Source organism: Scyliorhinus canicula, chromosome 4 (assembly GCF_902713615.1).
Source record: "Scyliorhinus canicula chromosome 4, sScyCan1.1, whole genome shotgun sequence".
Taxonomy (NCBI): domain Eukaryota; kingdom Metazoa; phylum Chordata; class Chondrichthyes; order Carcharhiniformes; family Scyliorhinidae; genus Scyliorhinus; species Scyliorhinus canicula.
In genome coordinates this window covers 115535525-115560938 of record NC_052149.1, presented here as the reverse complement: position 1 = coordinate 115560938, position 25414 = coordinate 115535525, and the positions used below count along the sequence as shown (strand labels likewise).

Sequence of the window (25414 nt, the reverse complement as noted above, 5' to 3'; positions counted from 1 at the left end):
ACTACCTCAAGGAACTCCTGCAGACCTCCAAAAACCACAACCATCTTTTTTTGTGCTAGGTATGACTTCAACCAGTGGACAGCTTTCCCCGATTCCCATTGACTCCAGTTGTGCTCGGGCTCCTTGATGCTTAGTGAAATGCTGCCTTGGTGTCAAGGGCAGTTAGTCTCACCTCACGCTGGAGTGCAGCTCTTTTGTCCTTGTTTAGACCGAGGCTGTACTGAGATCAGAAGCTGAGTGGTTCTGATGGAACCCAAACTGAGTATCAGTGAGCAAGTTATTACGAAGCAAATGCTGTTTGATAGCACTGTTGACGGCCCCTTCCATCACTTGACTGATGATTAAGAGTAGACTGATGGGGCGGTAATTGGCCAGGCTGGATTTGTCCTGTTTCTTCTCCACAGCAAATATGTGGACAATTTACCACATTGTTGGAAGATGCTGGAACAGCTTGCCGAGGAACACAGCTAGTTCTGGAGCACAGGTCTTCTGTACTATTGCCAGAATGTTGTCAGGCCCCATGTCCTTTGGAGAATCCATTTCTTGATGTCATGTGGAATGAATTGACCAAAGCCATAACCTGGCTTTAGTTCCTGACAAGTTGAAAACCTGTATTTTAAAAGAGGTGACATCCTTGATGTTAGGGTTTTATACACTTTTAATGTCAATTTTAATGCACAACAGTCAACGTTATTTATTTCTTTGCTTCATTTGAGGGACACAATGAATGCTGCACAATATCAGGCTATTTTCTGAGGTGAAAGCACAGATATTTGTGATGGGAAAATTATACTCCTTGAAAAATGCTGTTTCTCGTTTCATGTCCATTTACTGTAGTCCTGTGCATTATCCATTGCTCACACAGATAAATGGCCTGTTTCTTGTCAAAGTGCTCACAGCAGTAAATACAAACCATCTGTCCTTCAGATTATGTCACATAGCACTTCAGTTCCTTTGTGTATTTTCCATTAATATTTGAAATAATGTTGAGGCCTAAAGGAGCAGTATTGATGGCACTCTGCTGTTATTAAATTTCATACTATTTGGTGCTCTGGAGATTGCGAAGACTCCAGCAGAGCAAGGGGTACATTACCTTAATACATCCAGGTAAAAATGTCACATCAATCCCTCCGATCAGCTCAGTCTGACAGTGTATACAAAGGCTTTGACAGATGTATTCTTTGGTCTGAGATTTCATGATAGATTTAGCCACTGCTTTACTAATACCACTCGCTAATAGCACAGTTTGAAATGGGCATTTGTGGCTTGAGATGATTTTAGAAGCAGTTTCTCTGTAAAGTTGGGCTTTCACAGACTTGATCAGCGAACACTTATTAATCAGAATTGTACATCAGCCCCATGTCTGGAGCTAGCTCCCAAAATGTCTCTCTGCCTCGGAGCCTCACTCACCATAGGGGTGATTCTAAACTCTTTGAGTCCCAATTGGTCACCCAGGCCATGTGACCCTTACTCTTCTGTGTTTCCTTTAAAGGGACAATCATCGCAACCCTCCCACCTTAATCTCTTTTATAAAATCTTTAATAACTAATTCACTCAGTCCTAAGTGTTAACGAAACATTAAGTACATGAGTTGGGCAATTATAAGTCGAGTCCTTGAGGGGGTTTTCTGTTCCTTGTTTCGTGGCTTAATTCTGTTGTCTAAGATGCTGCCTCAGATGGTCGTTAATAGGAACTGCATAACTGGCACCTGTTCTGGCACAGGCGATTGATCACTATATTTGCTTCCATGGAGATATCAGTAATGTCAATAACAGGTCGATCAGGTACTTCGATGCTTACGGGTTTGAAAACATTTCTTGATGGCAGCACTGACTGGTAGAGCATTTCTCTATTCTTCAAGTGGTCCGCGTGTTTATAAACAATCCATCCCTCCATGTCCACTTGATATGAAAGGGGTCAATAGAGAGACAATAATTCTGGGAATCCACCTTGATCCACTCCTAATGTTTCTCACGTAAATGGCTTTATCGTAAATGATGTGCTGTACTATGTGAATCATGGCTTGCTTTTTTTGACACCAATGAATATTGATAGTCCTTCCTTCTTGATTTGTGAATAGCCCTATGCAGCCTCAGAGGGCCTTTGACACATATCCTATTGGCCTTTCAGAACCGTCATCCATCTCATAGGACAAATCCACACCAACCCCATCTTGAGAGGTGGCACAGCTTAATATCAGTTCTTTAGATGGATCGAAGTGTACTAACAGGTTTGAGGAACGCAGCAATTTCTTTACTCTGTTGAAAGATTCCTCCTGGTGTGCTTTCCAAGACCGACAATGGTGTTTCTTAAGCAGAAGAAGCAAGGGGGTCAATATGGTCAATATGTTGGGTAAAAAAAATCCGTAATAGTCTGCCATGCCTAAAAACAATTTGAATTCAGTTGTGTTTGTGGGGGTAGGTGCCTCCTTTACCACCCTGACTTTGCCTTCCACGGGTGTAATCCTTGTGCATCTGCAGACTCTCCATTGTCCTTTGGAATACTGCACATGCCGAAGGCATCCAAAAGGAAGGTGCATGTAGTGGAATAGGCTTTTGTGTGTGTTTATCGTGACATATTCCTGGGAAGCGTCATCTCATTCGAGTTGCTGGTATGTGTGACTCATATCCAGCTTTGTGTGAGATTGACCTCCTGCCAGCTTTGCATTCAAGTGTTCAATTCCCAGGGTTGAATATTTATCCAGCTTGCTGGCCTGATTAACTGTTAGCTTAAAATCGCAGATCACCTTGTCCAATTTCAATAAGGGGAGTTTAGGTGCTGCCCATTTCAAAAACTGAACTAGCTGGATAATGCCCAGTTCTTCAAACCTGTGTAACTCAATATCCACTTTCTCTCATAAGGCATATGGGCCAGGATTCTCCCCTACCCGGCGGGGCGGGGGGTCCCGGCGTGTTGGAGTAGCAGGAACCACTCCGGCGTCGGGCCGCCCCAAAGGTGCGGAAGTCTCCGCACCTTTAGGGGGTCAAGCCCTCACATTGAGGGGCTAGGCCCGCGCCGGAGTGGTTGGCGCTCCGCCGGCTGGCGTGGACAGCCTTTGGTGCCACGTCAGATGGGGCCGAAAGGACTTTGCCGGCCGGCATACGTCTGCGCATGCGCCGGAGCATCAGCGGTTGCTGACGTCATCCCCGCGCATGTGCAGGGGAGGGGGTCACTTCCGCCTCCGCCATGGTGAAGACCATGGCGAAGGCGGAAAGAAAAGAGTGCCCCCACGGCACAGGCCCGCCCCCTTTCGGTGGGCCCCGATCGCGAGCCAAGCCACCATGGGGGCACCCCCCGGGGCCAGATCACCCTGCGTCCCCCCCAGGACCCCGGAGCCCGCCCGCGTCGCCAGTCCCGCCAGTCAGGTAGGTGTTTTGATTCCCGCCAGCAGGAGAGGCTTGACAGCGGCGGGACTTCGACCCATCGCGGGTCGGAGAATCGCCGGCGGGGGGCCCGCCGACCGGCGCGGCGCGATTCCCGCCCCCGTCGAATCTCTGGTGGCGGAGAATTCAGGACACAGCGGGGGCGGGATTGACGCCGGCCCCTGGCGATTCTCCAACCCGGCGGGGGTCGGAGAATCCCGCCCATGGTTCTGGTCTCAAGAATTGGGGAGTCGCCTCTGGATCCACATAAATCTTAGCTTGTTGCCCATTGATCTTGCCGAATTCATCACAGAAGACACTCTCATATTTTCTTATCAGTTTGGGCAGTCCCCCTTCCCACACTTAAAAAAAATCTCGGCTCAGTTCAACTTTTAAGCCAATCGCGGCTGAGAAGGATTGGTCCTTCACCTATCAGCAGTTACAAACTGGGTAAACTATTGCCCATAGCCTTCAGGTACCATTGCAGTGCCTATTAACTTTATTTATTCTCCCGCATAAGTCTTCAACTCGGCAGAAGTGCTCTTCTAGTTCAATGGTTGGACTCCCTCTCTTAGGTACTTAAGAGGCCTCCCATTTACCTGAAGCATTACAGTAATAAATCTTGTAATTTTTAAAATGTGGATGTTGTTCCACAGACTTCAGCCATCCTCTAAATACATGGTTCTTTACCTGCATGGTGAGCACTGATATAATATCCCAGTGAGGGCGGGGGATGTAATGCAGAACAAGGCCAGCAGCGCGGGTTCAATTCCCGTACCAGCCTCCCCGAATAGGCACCAGAATGTGGCGACGAGGGGCTTTTCACAGTAACTTCATTGAAGCCTACTTGGGACAATAAGCGATTATTATCATTGGAGGAGAAGGTCATCTTGAGGTCCATACACTTCCAGCAGGAGGAGCTTAATAGTCATTGGGAACCTCTCATTTTATTACCTCCCGAGTTGAAGATTCTGAGGTCCGCTATCACACCTTAAATACTGCATCCCCTGAGATCAGTTGACCTCCCAGAGATGAGGGCAGAATAGCCCTTCTGGCCTGCACTGCACCCTTGACTCGAGATGCCACCAAGGCAGATGACTGTGAGTTAGTTTTACGATTGGCTTTGTATGTGACAGTTTTCTTAGTGCACTGAATGGTATCATGAAACAAATGAGTCTCACAATCTAACCAGGAATAGCTCATATCAAACAAGTGGATGTCTGCCTGCCTGCTGGACATAAGTTTCATGCAGGAAATAGCTTCGCAGTGCTCTCAATCCAGCAGTTAGCTGGCAGAAACTCAATGCAAAATTGCTCAGAATTCAATCTGAAATTGTAATATGAAGATGGCTGAAGTGGAAATATTGAATATCAAACGGTTTCAGGCTAGACTTTTCTAAAAGTAGCACTGAATTATTGGGCGCTCCATGCTGCAAATTGGCCATGTGACCATGGAAAAGCAAACATAAAGAAACAGATCTATCAATGCTCGCTTTGTCTGCAAGATGGTGCATCCTCGTGCTCTTAATACCCCTGAGATGCGACCAGCTGATACTATTGAATATAAACATTTTTCTATCATCTCCAAAGTTAGGGCGGCACAGTGGCACAATGGTCAGCACTGCTGCCTCACAATGCTGGGGACCTGGGTTTGATTCCGGCCTTGGGTGACTTTCTGTGTGGAGTTTGCACGTTCACCCCGCATCTGCGAGGGTTTCCTTCGGGTGCTCTGATTTCCTCCCCAGTCCAACGATGTGAGGTGGATTGGCCATGATCAATGCTGGGGTTTACATGGATAGGGAGAGGGAGTGGGCCGAGGTGGGGTGCTCATTTGGAGGGTCGGTGCAGACTCAATGGGCCGAATGGCCTCTTTCTGCATTGCAGGGATGCTAAAAAGAATCAAAGGATCCACAAAAGTGAATTTAATTTTGCACCAGAATCATTCTTCTTGAAGGGACAATGTTGACCAAGTTACCTTCGCACCAGATTTCACTGATTTAATTTTTTTTCCTGATAACCCTATTCTTAAACAGATATTTGTTCTTTTCACAGTCGGTTAATGCAGTTAATTCATGAATTGATCAATTGCTCTGTGGCAGTGACAGTGATGGATGGGGTGATTGCTGTTGATCATGAGGATTGGAAGAAGGATTTCTTCAGATCTCAAAAGAAGAAGTCCAATCTCTCATGTCACTTGAAATCCTATTATTCTGTACATGCCCTTCCATCATATTTTCAGTTCAATAATCTACTGACACCCATATTATTCATGTCCCACAGGATTCTGATGATTTGAATTTTGCCCTCGCCTTTCTCAATCTTCACTCCAAAGAAAGAAAAAACTTGCAGTTTTAAAAATTCAGTCACAGGATGTGAGCGTCACTGGCTGGGCCAGCATTTATTATCCATCCCCAATTGCCCCTTGAATCCAGTGGTATGCTAGGCCATCTCAGACAGAAGTTAAGAGTCAATCACATTGCTGTGGGTCTGGAGTCACATGTAGGCCCACCAGGCAAGGGTAGCAGATTTCCTTCCCTCAAGGGCAGTCGTAATCAAATGTCTTTTTGATATGACAATCGGCAATGGTTTCATGATTCCATAATTCAAATTTCACAAACTGCGCTGGTTTGATTGAAACCCAGGTCTGCAGAGCATTACCCTAGGTCTCTGGATTATCAATCAAGTGACAGTACCACTATACCATTACCTCCCAGAATTTTCTGGCCTCCACACCAGCTGCATTGTCGTGGGCTTGGATGGGAAAATTTGGACAGCTGCGTTCGGGATGATATCCGCCAGTGTGGAGGCCAGAAGATCCCACCCACAGCATTTTCATCAGCTCAGGGCACCCCAAAGCACTTTACCAGCGTTTAAATACTTTGGAAGTGCAGTCACTGTTGTCATGTAGGAAACACAGTGGCCAGATTGTCTCAACAAGATCCCACAAACAGCAATGTGATCATGACCACATAATCAGCTGCTGATTGGTGACATTTGAGCCATGTTGTGTTGTGCTTCTTCATGTAGCATAAGCTCTTCTTTGATGTATACTCTGATAAAGGAAGGTTCAGACTTGGAGATAGATTTGACACAATTATTGAACAGTTAACAATTCTCCTACTTGGGTATGACTCCCCTGCTAATCTTACCATAGTAACTCGATCTAACTAATCAGTCTGCTCTCAGCCATGCGATGGGTGTGATGCTTCCCTGATCTTCCCCTGTCTCTCTGAGTGTCTCCTATGGAAAGAGAAAGAGCATGTGTGCCCTGTCCTTTTATATGGGTAGCCCCCTTGTGGTAATGTCACCTCTGGGTGTGTCTTGACTGCCCATTGGTCGTGTCCTATCTTACTGACCTATTGGTTGAAGCCTACTTGTGACAATTACATTTAATTGCAAGAGGATTCGTGTTCGGGAGCAGTGATGGCTTGCTGCTTCCTGCTGTTTGTCCAACTGGGAAGGCATTTGCTGTCTGCCACATCATTGGTTTACAATGACATTTACAACTTGAGTAGGAAGGCTGTAGCAGGCCTGTTCCTCCAGGTTGTAAAACAACTGGTGAATCACAAATACAGTGGCCAGGAGATCTGACTGACTCAGATATTAGAGTTCCAATTCTGCAACAGAAGACTGACTTGACTTCAATCTCCCATCAACAGACAGTGATCATAAGACCAGCCAATGCCAAAGGCTCCTTGCAAATCTTCCTGCCAGGCTGGATAGACAGCTAAAAAGGCAGAAAGAAACATTTTATAACAAGGTCATCAGTGCTAAGATACAATATGATGTACTGCCAGTGACAAGTGACCAGAATTCTCACTCCCATTCTGATTATTTGGCTATTACTGTACAGATCGCTCGAGATTGTTGTACACTAGTTTTGACTTTCCTTAAAATATATCTGAGAAAATAGCATTATTTTACATGATGCAATAACATGAACATGCTTTTGTATAATGATACTGTCATTAATATAATCTGACAAAAGGGTAACATCTCTGAAATAATAACATAGCCCGATATATAAATTAATAGCATCTATATTTCTGCTTTAATGGTACTGCCCTATATATAAAACATGAAAACATGGAAAATGCCTGGTAATGATACCACTATATAATGCAATTTTAATGCTTCACCATATATTTTGTAATGACATTGCTACTAACATGAGTTTAATGGTTGGCTGCTGTTCATAGAATTTCTAAATGAGGAACTTTATCATTATCAGAGCTAAATAGTGGCACAGTTAAGCACTATCGATGGAAGCAGAAAGTTGCAGACAGGCATTCTTAGATTAAATGAATGGATAACACGGGGCAGATGGGATTCAATGCGGGGAAGTGTGAGGCCACACACTTTGAACCAAGAAAGACGGAACAGTATTTCGTAAATGGTGAGAAGCTAGGAACAGTGGATGAGCAGAAAGATTAGGGGGTTAGACTAAGGGCAGCACGGTAGCACAGTGGTTAGCACAGCTGCTTCACAGCTCCTGGGTCCCAGGTTCGATTCTCAGCTTGGTTCACTGTGTGGAGTGCAGCACGTGCCTGCGTCAGTTTTCTCCAGGGGGTTCTGGTTTCCTCCCACAGTCCAAAGATGTGCATGTTAGGTGAATTGGCCATGGTAAATTGTCCTTAATCTCCAAAAAGGGTAGGTCAGGTTGCTGGGTTACGGGGATGGGGTGGGCTTAATTGGGGTGCTCTTTCTAAGGGCCGATGCAGACTTGATGGGCCAAATGGCCTCCTTCTGCACTATAAATTCTATGATGCCGGCTTCATTAATTCTGGTAGATAGATCCATATAAAACAAAGACAAATGAAATCATGGTCTTTCACCTCATGGATCTACATAGGGACAAATGTTATGTTGAGGTTACAGAAAGTCAATTAGACTCAATACGTCAGGAAAGATACCTTGACCTTGGGTTTCAGCAGAACAATACTGGGGAAGTAAGCAAGCACGAAGGCAACAGGTCAGCACTGAGTGCAGCTAGTTACAGAGTGTAGGTTGGGAAGTTGATGAGTGAGGGAATTTGGTGCAATGAGGGAGGGAAACAGGCAAATGAATGGTTGGTGAATAATTTGGTCATTTATCTTTCAGAATTTAGGTAATTTAAAGATTTCATCAGAATTAGTAAGCTAGTAAGCATTACCAGCAGTACTTAAGCTCATTGGGAGGAGCAGGGTTTGTTGATTGTTAAATAAACAAGAAAGCAATAATACATTAATTAGCACATAGAGGCTGAGCTGTAAACACTGTGATGCATCAGGAAGGATGGAAAGTTCCACTTTATTCCAGGAAGCAGCCCCTCAGGTTAGATCCTTCACATTTGATGAGTGGTCAGTAACAGCAGAGTGTGACTGCAAGCGAGTCAGGTAAGGGGATCACGCATGCAGAAGTGGAGCAGCCTCAACCATTGCAATTGTCCAATAGGTTTGAGATTCTTATAGCTTGTGAGGATGAAGTCAGAGGCTCCAGGGTGAATGTACTCTGATCCGCTTGCACTAAGGAGATTTAGAGTACCTAATTAATTTTTTCCAAGTAAGGGGTATTTAGCATGTTCATTCATCTGCCCTGTACAGCTTTGTGTTTTGAGAGCAAAACCCATGCAAACACGGGAAGAATGTGTAAACTCCACATGGACAGTGGCCCAGAGCCGGGATCGAACCTGGGACTTCAGCGCCGTGAGACTGCAGTGCTAACCACTGTGCCACCTTGCTGCTCTGGTAAAAAGACAGAGTTGAAGAAGACTCCTGGGATGATTTAGCGTTAGCGAGAATGGCAACGCGAGCACAAACTCTCGTAAGAATCGGGAAACAAGATGCTTGCCAGCGATATCTTGTTTCCAGATTTTCCCCTCCCCTCACCGGTGACGTAATTATGTTCACACCCACAAAGGGTAAGAATCCAATTTTAATGCTTTTACATACATTTTAATGTAATTAGCTAGCTCCCTTGCCACATGATTCCCCCCCCCCCCGTCCCCTAAATATTCCTTTGGGTGCTCCAGTTTCCTCCCACAGTTCAAAGGTGTGCAAGTTAGATGGAGTGGCTATGCTAAATTGCCCCTCAGAGTCCAAAAGGTTAGGTGGAGTTACTGGGTTACGGGGATAGGGCTGAAGGTGGGGGCTTCATTGGATGCTCTTTCGGAGGGCCGGTGTGGACTCGATGTGCCGAATGGCCTTCTTCTGCACTGTAAATTCTATGACTAATTGCAAGGGAAATGGAGTATAACAGTGAGGTTTTACTGCAGCTGTACAGGTCATTGAGGAGACCAAAACTGGAGTACTGTGTACAGTTTTGGTTTTCTTATTTGAAAAAAATATATATAATTGTATTAGAAGCAGCACAGAGAAGGTTCACTCAAGTCATTCTTGGAATGAAGGGTTTATCCTGTGAGGAAAGGTTGAGCAGGCAGTGCTTATACCCATCGGAGTTTAGAAGAATGAGAGGTGATCTTATTAAAAAAGATAAAGTTCTCAAGGGACTTTATAGGGTAGATACCAGAAGCTAGAACTAGGTGACAGTGCTTCAGAATAAGAGACCTCCGTTTTAAGACCGAGGTCTTTCTCTCAGAGGGCTTTTCCCACAGGGTGGTGGAGGCCTGGAGGCCTGATCATTAAATCTGTCTAAGGCTGAGTCAGGAAGATTTTTGATTGACCAGGGAGTCGAGGGTTATGGGAGATGAGGTAGAAAGTGGAACTGAGATTGATCACAATCATATCAGCCATGATCTTATTCAATGGCACAGCACGCCCAAAAGGACCATTTGGCCTACTCCTACTTAAGGAGTAGACCATTTGGCCTACTCCTTAAAAGGGCCTAAAAGGGCAGGTGGTGTGAGCTCACCTTGTCTTCTACTGGTAAAGAAGATTAGAGGGTGATTTAGATAATGTGTTTGTGACGATTAAAGGAATTGATGGGATACAAAGAAGCTGGCCGGAATTCTCCGGCTGTTGCAATTCACTTTTCCCACCGGCAGCGCACCCCTGCCCGTGTGTTTTCCGGCGGTGTAGGGTGGCTTCAATGGAAAATCCCATTGACAAGCAGCGAGAGTATAGAATCCTGCCGCCAGCAAACGTTGCGCCACTGAGTAACACGCGACGCGGTCGGGGAGAGTAGAATCGAGCCCGCTATTCCCACTGTTGGGAGAATCCAGGATGAAGCGACTCTTGAGATTAGAGCTAGGTCTTTCAGCTAGCTTGTTGGGCAAGATGCGTCTTGAGGATTATGGAACCAAGGCAGGTAGAAAGAATTTGGTCAGTAATCATACATGTTCTAATTTCCTGTCAGAACAGATTCAAGGGACCAAATAAGTTACTCCTGTTTCTCTCTGTTTGTTTCTATCTTCCTAATTTAAGGTCAAAACTGAAGACTGATCATGGAGAATAAGAAAGTTCTGTTTATACTGGTGGAAAAGGGGTGAGTGTATTCTATTTACCACACAGAAACAGTGTTATACTCACAGCATATGTCCATGATCATATGAGAAAGATGGACATTTTTAGTATTAAAAGCATAATGGAATATGGACAGTTTGCCTTGACAAGATGCACTCCATGGTGTTGGGGTGACGGGTTTGGGGGGGGGGGGGGGTGGGGTGCAGAGGGAATACTGGTGAGATGACCTTATTTTGTGTTCTGTACAGACGTGGACTAGCTCATGCCTGGACTTGTCTCTGGGAAGTCATTAAGATATAAATGATCCTTTGGGGAAAATCCATTGAGGAGACACCAGAGTAACAGATCATTTGTGGAGGTAACAGTTTTTTTTATTATATTTACAGAAATTGAGATACAATAGTTACTCAGACTTGGTGTTTGCCAATTGAAAGCCAACTCAGATTTGTTTGAAGGAAACATAAAAATGTGCAAATGGCAGCCTCTCATCCCCCATTGTGTGGACAATGGAAACATTAATACTGTGGTCACATGCCAGAAGCTGTCTTATCATTGGCAATGCCTTATTAATTAAAAGACGGTCCAGAGCAGGCAGTTTGGGACAAAGACAACAGAGGAAAGGATCTTTCCCAGAAAATAAAAAACCCTGCTGACAAAATTCACCACAGGCAGAGACATGGGGCTAATTAGTTTTACCTGGAATTATATCTTCACTATAAGGACACAACCACAACTTCAACTGGAAAAGCTAGAAGCCTGTTGCTTCAAATCTGCCACTGTGAGTTTCTCACCATGATGCGACCATCAATTCACACAATACGATTAGTAGACGTGAACAGTGGTTTTAATAAGCTAGATCTGTGCCTGCCTGCGACTGCTCTGTACTGAGTGCCACCTACTGGCTGCAGATCTATATACCACCCCCGAGGGGGCGGAGCCACAGGCGGAGCCCACAATGGTATCAACATAATACAATACAGTGGTGAATTGTAGCAGCAATACGTTCACCACACACCAGAAACTTCCAGCCTCTATTATCGACAGTGAACCAAGTTAGAAATCTTCGGCCTGCAACATTTCTGACTAGCATCTTGAGGATTCATATTCTACAAAATCTAAGTGCATGCTACATTTCCTGTGAGCATATTTTGTATGTGGGTGTCTTGCACGAGCACATGGGTGCTGTTGCATTACATTTCAGGCATTGAGAAAATAAACGTTTATTCTTGATTTTAATTTAAATCTACAAGAAGGCATGTCTTAAACATCACAGCACTCAAGGGGTTAAAAAACTTCTCTAAAGCACACCTTGTTGTGCTCAGTTGGGAGATGAGAAATTATCTCTCCCCTGTCCATAACAGCAGTCCATTTGGCCCAACAGGTTATTCTGATGTCCACCCAAGACTAACCCACACACCTCAAGAGTCCATCTTGTCAAGGCAGATTGTTCATTTCAATTGTGCTTTTTAAAATAATAATTCTAACCTTGGCTGGAATTCTCCAGCCATTGCAATTCACTTTTCCTGCTGGCAGCCGCTTCACCCCCTGCAGGTTTCCCAGCAGCGTGTGGTGGTTACAATGGGAAACCCCATTGATAAATGGCGGGAAGATAGCATCCCGCCACCAGCGAATGGCGCACTGTCGAGAAACATGCGTCTGGGGAACTGTAGAATCTGCATTTCTAATTTCTAATTCACATCTTTTCTCCCTGCTAAACACAATCCAAGCAAATTTCAACATATATATATATATATAACGGTAGCGGTTTTGCGATTCTTCGGCCCCCGCAAAGCGTCGCACTCGAGGAGTACGCCGCGCCGATTATCCACCACCTGAGGCCATTGCCTGAAGCCCGCCCCGCTATTCTCCGTCCCCGACCGGCCGAATTCCCGACGGCGTGGTCCACTCATGGTCCCACCATCCATGATACCCGCGTGACAGCTGCGGACTCAGTCCGGGGCTGCCACAGTTGGGGGAGGGTCGATCGGAGGGCGGGGGGGGGGCCTCATTCGGGACTGGGTTTCTTCTGTGCGGGCGGTCCGGGTCGGGCGAGCATCCGATCGGGGGCACTATTTCTGCGGTCCAGATCTGAGTCCGCCATGGAGCATGGCGGGGCCGCTGAAAGCTGTCGCCGTGTGCATGCGCGGCCTCTGACCCGGAAGTGCGGGGGGCTGTATCGGCAGCTGGAGCTGCGAGCTCCACGACAGCTGCCTGCTCACCCTCTGCAAGGCTGTGAATCTGTGGCCTTTGAGGCCAGTTTTCCTGACGTAAAAGGTGACAGTTTTCACGACGGCATGGGGACATAGTCCCAAAAATGGAGAATCCAGCCCTGCAATGACTAAACATGCAGAAATACTTCTACTCAATAACACAGTGTACCCTATGCATGATAGTGATCCTCTGTTCGTCATGCATGAACACTTCCTCTGTCAATCATCAAGGCACAGTGGCACATCAGATAGCACTGTTGCCTTACAGCACCAGGTTTGATTCCGATCTTGGGTGACTGTGTGGAGTTTGTAAATTCTCCCCGTGTCTGCGTGGGTTTCCAACGGATGCTCTGGTTTCCTCCCACAGTCCAAAGATGTGCAGGTTAGGTGCATTGGCCATGCTAAATTACCCCGAAGTACCCAAAGGTTAGGTGGGGTTACGGGGATAGGGCGGGGAAGTGGCCTAGGTGCTCTGTTGGAGGGTTGGTGCAGACTCAATGGCCTGAATGACCACTTTATGCATTGTAGGATTCTATGATTCTGGATGTGTGCATCAATTACAATATATTAATATATGAAACATACAAAATACATATGAAACAATATATGAAACGGGCAGCACGGTAGCACAGTGGTTAGCACAGGTGCTTCGCAGCTCCAGGGTCCCAAGTTCGATTCCCGGCTTGGGTCACTGTCTGTGTGGAGTCTGTACGTTCTCCCCGTGTCTGTGTGGGTTTCCCCGGGTGCTCCGGTTTCCTCCCACAGTCCAAAGATGTGCAGGTTTGGTGGATTGGCCATGCTAAATTGCCCTCCGTGTCCAAAAAGGTTGGGTGGGGTTACTGGGCTACGGGGATAGGGTGTAGGTGAGGGCTTAAATGGGGTACTCTTTCCAAGAGCCAGAGCAGACTTGATGGGCCAAATGGCCTCATTCTGCACTGTAAATTCTGTGAGTCTATGAATACAGGTTACTGCTAGCTGGCACACTGGCACACCGTCCGATTCTATCATAACCATTTTCCCCACAATTTCATCAACCAGTGTTAAAGTAAGGTCCTTCATTCCAATCTTAGCAGCTTTGTTGCTAAAGTGGATCATACTCCCTGTCCTCATGTTAAAGTAAGTGTCATGTTTATTGTGCGGGGAAATTGCATGCAGATTACACGGTTCCATCTCGGCTGAATCTCAGGAAAGTAGCCAGTTAATTGTTGCAGGTGTGCCGTGTTGCCTGCTATCTAGTGATTTGAGGCGACACAAAAATTAATATTGCAATGTCAGCTTTGTTAACAGCACCCAAAGCATTCATCAGAATGGGTCCGATTTCCTCTTCTGGCAGATCATAAAATTCAGCAGCCGGATAGCTGACCAAATGAATTACACCCAGTGGAGGTCCTGCACCCCCACCAAGATCTTGAGTACTCAGGCACAAATGCTGCGATACAGGATGTAGCTTGTGCATTAAGTAACTCATGCGGCTAAAACAGTTAATCTGTTGCACTTTCTGGCTGTAATAGAGGAATTAGTTCACTAGAGTGTGCTGTGAGACCTAAACTGAAAGCAGGTAACTGCGGCTCCGGCAACACTTGCAAGGAGAAAAGATGGGTTGACATTCTGGCTTGAAATTCTTTATCAAACCTCATCCTCAAGCTCCTATTTTCTCTTTACAAAGGCTGACTGACCAGCAATGCAGTTACAGAATTTTCAAGGCTTTATTCCAGTTTCTAGCTTTTGCATTTTTATCATTTTAGCTGATGCTGCAAAGCTGGGCATGGTCAGTACAGAGATCACTACATTAATGTAGGGAGTGAAGCACAGTGCAACACACAGAAATCTCACAGTGCATCCCAGATGTATTCAGTTGCTGGACAAAACAGGTACCCAGCACTACCTCAGAAAGAATACAGCACAAACCGAGGCAGTATCCTAAGCCGAACAACATCAACAGTATCTACCACAATGCCGATTGCAGTAACAATTCTGATTGCTGTACCCAAAGTACAGCAGTTTACTAAACCCAGCACCATCCCAATTGTACACAATTCAGTGCCGATTGTATCCAAGAATGCAAGTCTACCCGGTGCAGTGCCACCTCTATCCAATAAAGTGCAAACTAACCAGCACAGCGCCAAATAACGCACAAAGTACACTGACCTCTTACACCTGCATTTTGCCAACTGCACCCAACAGAGTGCACTGACACACGAAACACACCGGTCTCCTATGCCTAGCATAGTTGGTATTGTTTTTCCAGTCAGATTAGCGTAGAATTTACACTACTCTGGGCACAGGAAGAATATAGACTTGTCCATGCCCCTCAAAGTGTTTATTTACCAGGCTTCCAGCTTGCCTCCATCTTGGAGAAGGTTGAGTGCTTGGAAACCCAGTTTTCAGTGGGAGTACAACCCAGACACATTTTAAGTCTATTTCGATAGACCTTTTCAATTTTTTCTTGGGATGTGGGTATCGCTGACAAGGCCAGAATTTATGCCCATTCCTAATTGCCCTTGAGCCGAGTGGCTTTCTAGGCCTATTTAGAGGACTGTTAAGAGTCAACCAGATTACTGTGGATCTGGAGTCACATGTAGGCCAGGCCGTGTAAGGATGGCAGATTTCTCTCACTAAATAAACAGATTTGTTTTATGACACTTAATGATAGTTTAAAGATCACGATTACTGAGGCCAGCTTTAAGGTTTTATCCATTGAATTTAAATTCCACCCTGGTGGGATTAGTACCCATGTTACCAGGGCATTAGGCTGAGCTTTTGAAGAGCTACTGCTCTCGTGAACTTGCCACTGTCTCCCATTTTGTAGCATTGTAAATGAGCCCATTTGTGGTTGTATTTATTATGATGAATGGAAATCCCATAATTCACGTGCTAGACAGTTTTGTAATCTGAAATTCATCACGGAAAGCTAATTGCGCACTCACTGGATTGGTCACAGTGTTACAGTTAAATTCCAGACTAATTCATGCATTTGATTTATGAGGAGTTGGGGCTTGCATATCAAGCAAACCTTTGCAGTGGGCCTTAAGGAAGTGCCTGGAGTGAACGTTAATCAAAACCACCCTAACCTTCCTGAAGAGATAAGATTGTAGGCGATACATTCCTTTTCCATCCTGGACGATGCAGTTCCAGTGTGATACTTTGGCAAGGGAAGGTGCCCAAATTATAAACAATTGCTTGTTTTCATTGCTGACAATGACACTAATGTTATTTACCAGTGAAAGTGAAAGAAAATGTATGAGACCCACTTATTTATTGAAACAAAATCCAGACAGATAAAGCCCAATGGCCCGGGCGTTAGACGCATCAAAACTTCCCAAAGAACCTGGGTGTGATCCTTAGTCCTGGTGACCTCACTGACCTGAGTTGAGATGGCAATAAGAGATGTCCTGCATTCACAACTGGGAAGAATTAGGGTTTGAGCAGCCATGGCTCCCAATTAATTATCCCCTGCTGTCATTTGTGGCTGATTCAGGCTCTTGTATTGCACCCGTCACAGCTCACTCATCCTGATTGTCTAAGCTTGAATGAAGAATGGTCTCCTTCGGAGAATGGTCCGGAAAGTCCAAGGGACCATAAAACGATTAGAGCTATACCGGGGGTGGGGGGTGGGGGGGGGGGGGGGGGGGGGGGGGGGGGGATGTCAAGGAAGTCGAGCGAAGGCCACCAAATATTCTGGTCCCTCTAAACGGTCTGCCATCCCACCCAGTAAAACTTGAATGCCACGGACTTTACACTGGAACATCAACAAAGAAATGTGTTTGACTTCACAGCACTCACTGCAGCGTTACCTTTTTAACACAGCCCCAGCACCAACACAGTTTTTGCCTGCATAAATCACTGTTGCTGAAACATTTAATTAATCGTCTTGTCTCAGACTTATTTCAATTAATTAACAGGACATCTGAAATTATTATTATTAAAAGATAAATGAGCCCAACAGTGAGGAGATTGGTATAATTAACTTGCTAATGAAAGGAATATGTACTTGCGCTCATTAAACAACAGAGGCTGAGAATAACTAATGTAGATTAATTAAGGAGTCAGGCAGGAATGTCACATGGCCTACAGAGAGCTCTCCGACTGGTTTGACAGGATTGATTCATCTTCAGATCAGAAAGTGTTTGCAGCATGGATATTTCAGGACATGTTTGGACCATCCACAGATTCAATGTCATTAGCAGCAATTAACGGGGGGGGGGGGGGGATAACTTAATGAGTACACAAGGGCAGAGAGAATTCTAGAAGGATAAACTCTAGGAGCAGGAAGTGCAAAGTCAGGAGTTGTTTCCTTTCACATCTGGAAACTCTGCTTATATATATACATACGAATTAGGAGCAGAAGTAGACCACTCGGCCCCTCGAGTCTGCTCTGCCATTTGATGAGAGATCATGGCTGATCTGATTGTAACTTCAATCCCACCTTGCTGCCTGTTCCTGATAACCTTTCCCCTCACCTGGCTAATCAAGTATTGATCTAGCTCTGGCTTAAAAAATATTCAGAGACTCAAGGCCTTCTGAGAGAAACAAATTCTTCTCATTTCTATCTCCAATGGACGACCCCTTATTTTTAACGAGTGACTCCTAGTTCTAGATTCTCCCACAAGAAGAAACATCAGATGCAATCCAACAGTCACGTTGCGCCTGAAAACCAGCTCGCCATGGCACAGCATGGCCATCAAAAGCCAGGAGACCCTGTTCCTGGGATCTAACCGGCTTACCACACCTCATGAGATTCACAATCACATTTCGGCAGTAAGCCTCACTCTGATATGCAGATATGCAGGAGCTAAGAAACAATCCCCTGCCACATTGCGTTTGGGCTAGGGGCGAGATTGGGGATTGTTTCGGGGGGCCTCTGAGATCGGGGGCATCCCGATCTCTCACTACAGTGCGGAATTCCGGCGAGCAAAACTCCTCACTGTACAAAACGGGGCCTGTGCGGCCTCTGCCACACGTTCCCTGTTCAGGCCCGTTATTCAGCGCAACTCGCATTGAAATGTCATGTGTCTCCCTGCACTCGCACGGCTAAACGCGCTCGCTAGGGGTCTTTGTTCCCTTTTGGGAGAATCATGCTCATCCTTTCCACATCCACCCTGTCAATACCCCTCAGGTTCTTAAAGGTTTCAATCAGGTCACCTTTTACACTTCTAAACTTTCTAGTGGAGACAAACTTAACCACGCCAATCTTTCCTCATAAGACAACCTTTCCTGGTATTAGTCTAGTAAACCTTCTCTGAACAATAAGTCCATCCCAGGCAACGCCTCCCAGGAATTATCCGACTCGCCAGCGAGAAATCACACATAGTATTCCTTTTTTATAAATGTGAAGTTGGAGCAATGGCTGCTGAGGGGAAGTGAGGAGGTGAGTAGCCATTTCCATTTTCAGGCATGTAGCTCAAGGCCATTGGAGCTAGTGGCCCAGGGGGGTCGCTCTGGGCTTGGTCATTAGACCTAGACCTAATGCATTCTAGGTCTGGGGTCACCACTGGGCCAGGGATGTGTGAGGGGTTTTGGGTCTATGAGGCCTTCAATCTTTCTTTAAATATTGTGGACACTCATAACAGAGGCAACCACAGATGCAGCCTGGCTGCCCTGCCAAACACTTCAAGGACTGAGCCCTGATCTTAGTTATATGCTGAAAGTAATTGACTGTGAGCAGCCTATTGCTTTACAGCTGAAGGCTATTTCAAATGAGGAACTAGCTTTCTTAGTTGTGCACATCACACTCCTCAACTTTCAAATGGCTTCTCGAAGGCACACGTGCCATGTTTCAGAGGATAATTAGTGCTCAGCGTTTTCATCAAACTTTGACACCTGAACAGTGGGCTGAATTCTCCCAAAACGGGGCTAAGTGTTGACGCCGTCGTGAAGACCGTGGAGTTTCACAACGGCATCATCGGGCCCTCGGATGGAGCTGTTCAATGGCCCACAAGGGGTTAGCACGGGCAGGTGGTGCAGTACGTGGCGTACCAGCCGCCAATTCGCCGGTTCCGTCACTGATGTGACGCCACGGCTTCAGTTAAAATTCCTCCCCCCCACACACCGCCGTCACAGGCAAGATGGCGACGCGCAGAGTAGCACCAAGATTTAGGGACTGGGAACTCGAGACCCTCCTGGACGCTGTGGACGAGAGGAGGAGGTACATACATCTGCACATACACCAGGGACTGCAGACAGATGTAACAGCCACAGCATCACGAGAGGGCAGCATCAGAGACGGGTAAAAAGGGTCCAGCCCAAGGGAGGATCCACCTCTTTCAGAAGCACAGGGCTAGTGAGCAGCAGCAGACAGAGACAGCTCAGCATAGGCAGCTGACCTTAGCTTCACTGGTCATATCTCTTGACTGTATTATATCTAGTTAAGCTCTGGAAACAGAACGAACCTACTGAATAAAGTATTTGTGTTAACTGGAAGTCTACAATCTTTATTCAGACTTAGAGAATAACATGAGGTTTAAATTTAAGATTGAAGCCCCTTTTTTCCAGTGCTGATAAAAGTGCAACATGTTAATGTGGAGGATTACTTTCTGGAGTCCAGTATCACCATCTGTTGCGGCTGCTTTCGGATCCTCCTGGGAGATCGGTTATCATGGTCTGTCACACTCATCGCACCATCCTCACTCATCCGTTGTAGCTCGCCTGTAACCACTCTGTCACATTCAGCTACCACTACGTCGATCCCGCTTCCTGCTGACCTCCAGCTTTGCCTTCTAGAAGAGATCACTGTAGTTTCTCAGCTCTGATCAAATACTGACATTTTCTTTTCTGAATGTCATTTTTTAGAGTCCTTTGTGTTCTTGCAATTTTAGGCACCTCTTGATTGGTTTTATGGTCTGTAAATGGAACTTTTAGTTCAGCACGCATCTTATCAGCCACATTTCAAAAGCCTCCACACCCCTATAATGTGGCGTAATACATTTAAATGCCTTCTGCCATAACACTGGGCCACAGTTCTGAACAGTAACCTGATTGTAATAGCATGACAGGTTCCTTTACCATGCTGGCCACCTTTACTGCCTCCAAGTGAGAATGTCGACTTGGTGCCAAATAAGAAACATTTGTTTAGAAATTGGGTTGACAAAAAGAAGTGCGCACAGTAAGAAGTCTTCCAACACCAGGTTAAAGTCCAACAGGTTTGTTTCGAATCACTAGCTTTCGGAGCACAGCTCCTTCCTCAGGTCAGGACCCAAAAGCTAGTGATCCGAAAGCTAGTGATTTGAAAGCAGTGCTCCGAAAGTTAGTGATTGGAAACAAATCTGTTGCACTTTAACCTGGTGTTGTAAGACTTCCTACTGTGCTCACCCCAATCCAACGCCGGCATCTCCACAAAAAGAAGGTGGTGTGACATTATGTAGAATGTATGGTATATAAAGGGTTAATGTAATATCATAATTGACCACTAGATGGAGCTGGGAACAGACCTATAAAAAGGATGGACTCTCAGGCTTCTGGGGAGAGTGGGAGCGAGTGTAGAGAGAGCAGAGTACAGTTTAAGACCGAGTACATGAGACAAGTATTAGTATAGTGTAGATTGTAGTTTAATAGATTACTGCTTACTATAGGAGTAAGTGGTCGAGCTGTATATTAAGTAGTGTAATAAATGTTAGCTTTGTTACTGAACTTCGCTTGTGTGGTCTTTGTGGACACTACGACATCCATCCTGAGTATAAGATCATGACTGGCATGCGTACCAATTCTTCCTCCAGCTTTCCTATTACAATTTTGAACGATCCGAGTGCTTTTGCCTCTACTACTGAGCAAATATTTGTCACTCTCAGGAAATTGTAAAGCTTTGTACATTTTAAATTCAGTTTTAAATTAGTTCCTTGCTCTCACCCTCCTACTTTACTTTGAAGTAATATTCTGGGTGCACTCTGCCTGTCCCAGTTAAATATTTTATAATCTTAGATTATGCGGTTCCCTTCGCTGTCTATTTTCTGACTTAGAAAAACTGAATTCTTTTTGTGTTGTGAGCCCGTGCACATAACCAAGTGAGTCGATACTATCCAAATTCATACGAGACATTGTATCAATGAGCATTGAATTCAAACCACACTTTTGCAGCAAACACTGCTGAAATATATCCTAGTTTTAGAATGGGTTATAAAATATTATAGAAACATACCATGGGATACCAAAAATTATCCTGCATTCACTTTGGGGAATTGCTTTTTTTAAAATCTAAATGAGAGAACCCAATTTTTTTTCCAAGATAAGGGACAATTTAGTGTGGTAATTCCACCTGCACGTCTTTTAGGTTTGTGGGGATGAGACCCACGCAGACACGGGGAGAATGTGCAAATTCCATATGAACAGGTCGAACCCGTTCCTCATCAAAACATAAATCAATGCCTTTTATAATTTATTCCAGAATCTTCCACATCAGAGCTCCAATTCTACCATGTGCCCAAAGTACCCCAAAAGTGATAACCATTTTGTGGATATTTGTGTCTTTTAATAGAAGGTTTTTTAAAAATTCCTGTACCATTAGTGCAACTGGCTCCTGTTATTACGTTTTCTGAGGTATAATTAGGAAAATGGATCGAAGAAGGACTTAGAAACAAGAGACAATTTCAGCTTTTACAATACATTCTGCAACAAAACATTTTACCTCTTTTCTTTTGGAGCTCTGTTTTGAGTTCAAAGTGGTTTACTAAGGAAGTTGAAGCATTTGTCAAGAGGAAGAAGAAGGCTTATGTTAGGATGAGAAACGAAGGCTCAATTAGGGCACTTGAGAGTTACAAGTTAGCCAGGAAGGACCTAAAGGGAGTGTTAAGAAGAGCGAGGAGAGGACAAGAAAAGTCGTTGGCGGATAGGATCAAGGAAAACCCTAAAGCTTTCTATAGGTATATCAGGAACAAAAGAATGACTAGAGTAAGATTAGGGCCAATCAAGGATAGTAGTGGAAAGTTGTGTGTGGAATCAGAGGAGATAGGGGAAGCGTTAAATGGATATTTTTTGTCAGTGTTTACACTGAGAAAGACAATGTTGTCGAGGAGAATACTCAGGTACAGCCGACCAGGCTAGATGGGATTGAGGTTCACAAGGAGGAGATGTTAGCAATTTTGGAAAGTGTAAAAATAGATAAGTCACCTGGGCCAGATGGGATTTATCCTAGGATTCTCTGGGAAGCCAGGGAGGAGATTGCAGAGCCTTTGTCCTTGATCTTTATGTTGTCTTTGTCGACAAGAATAGTGCCGGAAGACTGGAGGATAGCAAATGTTGTCCCCTTGTTCAAGAAGGGGAGTAGAGACAACCCTGGTAATTATAGACCTGTGAGCCTTACTTCGGTTGTGGGTAAAATGTTGGAAAAGGTTATAAGAGATAGGGTTTATAATCATCTTGAAAAGAACAAGTTGATTAGCGATAGTCAACACGGTTTTGTGAAGGGTAGGTCATGCCTCACAAACCTTATTGAGTTTTTTGAGAAGGTGACCAAACAGGTGGATGAGGGTAAAGCGGTTGATGTGGTGTGTATGGATTTCAGTAAGGCATTTGATAAGGTTCCCCACGGTAGGCTATTGCAGAAAATAAGGAAGTATGGGATTGAAGGTGATTTAGCGGTTTGGATCAGTAATTGGCTAGCTGAAAGAAGACAGAGGGTGGTGGTTGATGGCAAATGTTCATCCTGGAGTTCAGTTACTAGTGGTGTACTGCAAGGATCTGTTTTGGGGCCACTGCTGTTTGTCATTTTTATAAATGACCTGGAAGAGGGTGTAGAAGGATGGGTTAGTAAATTTGCAGATGACACGAAGGTCGGTGGAGTTGTGGATAGTGCTGAAGGATGTTATAGGATACAGAGGGACATAGATAAGCTGCAGAGCTGGGCTGAGAGGTGGCAGATGGAGTTTAATGCAGAAAAGTGTGAGGTGGTTCACTTTGGAACGAGTAACAGGAATGCAGAGTACTGGGCTAATGGCAAGATTCTTGGTAGTGTAGATGAACAGAGAGAACTCGGCATCCAGGTACATAAATCCCTGAAAGTTGCCAGCCAGGTTAATAGGGCTGTTAAGAAGGCATATGGTGTGCTAGCCTTTATCAGTAGGGGGATTGAGTTTCGGAGCCACGAGGTCATGCTGCAGCTGTACAAAACTCTGGTGCGGCCACACCTGGAGTACTGCGTGCAGTTCTGGTCACCACATTATAGGAAGGATGTGAAGCTTTGGAAAGGGTTCAGAGGAGATTTACTAGGATGTTGCCTGGTATGGAGGGAAGGTCTTACGAGGAAAGGCTCAGGGACTTGAGGTTGTTTTCGTTAGAGAGGAGAAGGCTGAGAGGTGACTTAATAGAGACATATAAGATAGTCAGAGGGTTAGATAGGGTGGACAGTGAGAGTCTTTTTCCTTGGATGGTGATGACCAACACGAGGGGACATAGCTTTAAATTGAGAGGTGGTAGATATAGGACAGATGTCAGAGGCAGTTTCTTTACTCAGAGAGTAGTAGGGGTGTGGAACGCCCTGCCTGCAACAGTAGTAGACTCGCCAACTTTAGGGGCATTTAAGTGGTCACTGGATAGACATATGGATGAAAATGGAATAGTGTAGGTCAGATAGGCTTCAGATGGTTTCACAGGTCGGCGCAACATCGAGGGCCGAAGGGCCCGTACTGCGCTGTAATGTTCTATGTTCTATAGTGCATTATGTCAGCTCTCCTGAATAAACCACTGACTCAGTTTTTTAAACCCACTGTATTATGAACACCTGCCATTCATCTGGTAGTGAAAAGGGCAAAGAATAGAGTGGGGAACATGGCCAAACAACAAGAAAGGAAGTGAGCAAACAAAGAAAGATGGAAGAAAGCAAGAGAGGAAGGGGGACGAAGAAAAAGGAAAGACAGTGAGTGAGAAAAATTAAAGAAACGAGGGCAGAAGGATAAAAAGATGAGTGGCAGAGGGCAATGTAAAGAGAGGGAGAGGAGGAAAAGGACAATGAGCTGTGGAAGGAAAGAGGGATGGAGGAAAAAGGAAAGGGAGGGGAGTAGAAAAAAGAGAGCATAAAGATAAAATAGTCACTGCTGCCTCACGGCGTCGAGGACCTGGGTTTTATCCCATCCCCGGGTCACTGTCCGTGTGGAGATTCCACATTCTCCCCATGTCTGCGTGGGTCTCACTCCCACAACCCAAAAAGGATAGGTGAATTGGCCATGCTAAATTGCCCCTTAATTGGAAAAAGAAAATTGGGTGCTCTAAATTTATATCAAAAAATAATATAGATGCAGAGAGTGATAACAAGGTCAAAGAAAGGCAGTAACAAGTAAAATAGAATTCCATGGTTCAGCAAAAGGTGTGAGAAATCAGAAAATATCAACAGACAAAATCCAGTCACACAGTAATTGCTATTTTCCCTTGTCCGTGCTGTACTATTTTTATACCCGAGAGTCTGGACTGGCAAGCTACTTTCAGAATCAGCCAATTAATCTCAACTGCAATCTGCGAGGAGACATATCCAAGTGATCAAGGGTAACTACTCATCTGATTTCAGTTTCAAACTGCTTGGGAAGACCTCAGTAACTGAGACCAGGAGTTTATCGTGTGGCAAATTGGAGATGTAAATCAGCATGTCACCTCTCTGGTGGAGCATGTTATGGACCTCTTAGGATACATGGAATGGGGAAAGGTGCAGACTGTGTATAAAATGACTTGGCAACTCCCTTAACCTTCATCCCATCACTTATTGTTTCAATGATTCAACACTATTTAATGTTTTCTTATCATTCAGCTCCATGAAGGGCAGGACGGTCACAAAGGGAAGCACGGTGGCACAGTGGTTAGCACTGTTGCTTCACAGCGCCAGCACTCCGTAGGTTCAATTAGCGGCTTAGGTCACTATGCGGGATCTGCACGTTTTCCCCGTGTCTGCGTGGGTTTCCTCCAGGTGCTCCAGTTTCCTCCTACAGTCTAAAGATGTGCAAGTCAGGTGGATTGGTCATGCCAAATTGCCCCGTAGTGTTCAAAGGCTAGGAGGGGTTTCTGGCTTACGGGGATAGAGTGGAGGTGTAGGCTGAGGTTGGCTGGTCTTTCAGGGGCCGGTGTAGACTTGATGGGCCGAATGACCTCCTTCTGCACTGTAAATTCTATGGGCGAGATTCTCCCAAAGGGAGACTGAGTGCCGACGCCGGAGTGAAATCCGGAGGGCGCCATTCTCCGCTCCCGGGAGAAATCGTGAAGGCCGTCGTGAACTCGGCCGAGTTTCATTACGGCCTCGGAGCCCGCTCCTCTCACCGAATGCACCCCCACCCGAGGGGCTAGGAGCGGCGCACCGTTATTCGCGACGCGACGGCAGCGCCTATGTGACAGCAGCCGCGCAGGTTGGCCGGCTCCAACCCGCGCTTGCGCGGCTAACGTCACGATGGCTGACAGCTCGAACCCGCGCATGCGCGGTGGCCGTCTTTCCCCTCAGCCGCACCGCAAGACATGCCGGCTTGATCTTGCGGGGC

The 25414-nt window shown here is 45.5% G+C and overlaps 1 protein-coding gene and 1 long non-coding RNA gene across 3 annotated transcripts in view; one reads left to right on the top strand and one right to left on the bottom strand.

Annotated features, from left to right (window-relative positions):
- The window catches only part of LOC119964903 (astrotactin-1-like), a 3158558-nt gene that overhangs the window by 153439 nt on the left and 2979705 nt on the right, over positions 1 to 25414 (bottom strand).
- LOC119964907 overlaps positions 1 to 25414 on the top strand; it is a 70234-nt gene that overhangs the window by 23648 nt on the left and 21172 nt on the right. For both annotated transcript variants that reach the window (XR_005460390.1, XR_005460389.1), the window contains exons 4-5: positions 10723 to 10783; positions 11010 to 11119. This is a non-coding gene — a long non-coding RNA (uncharacterized LOC119964907). The remainder of the gene's footprint in view (positions 1 to 10722; positions 10784 to 11009; positions 11120 to 25414) is intronic.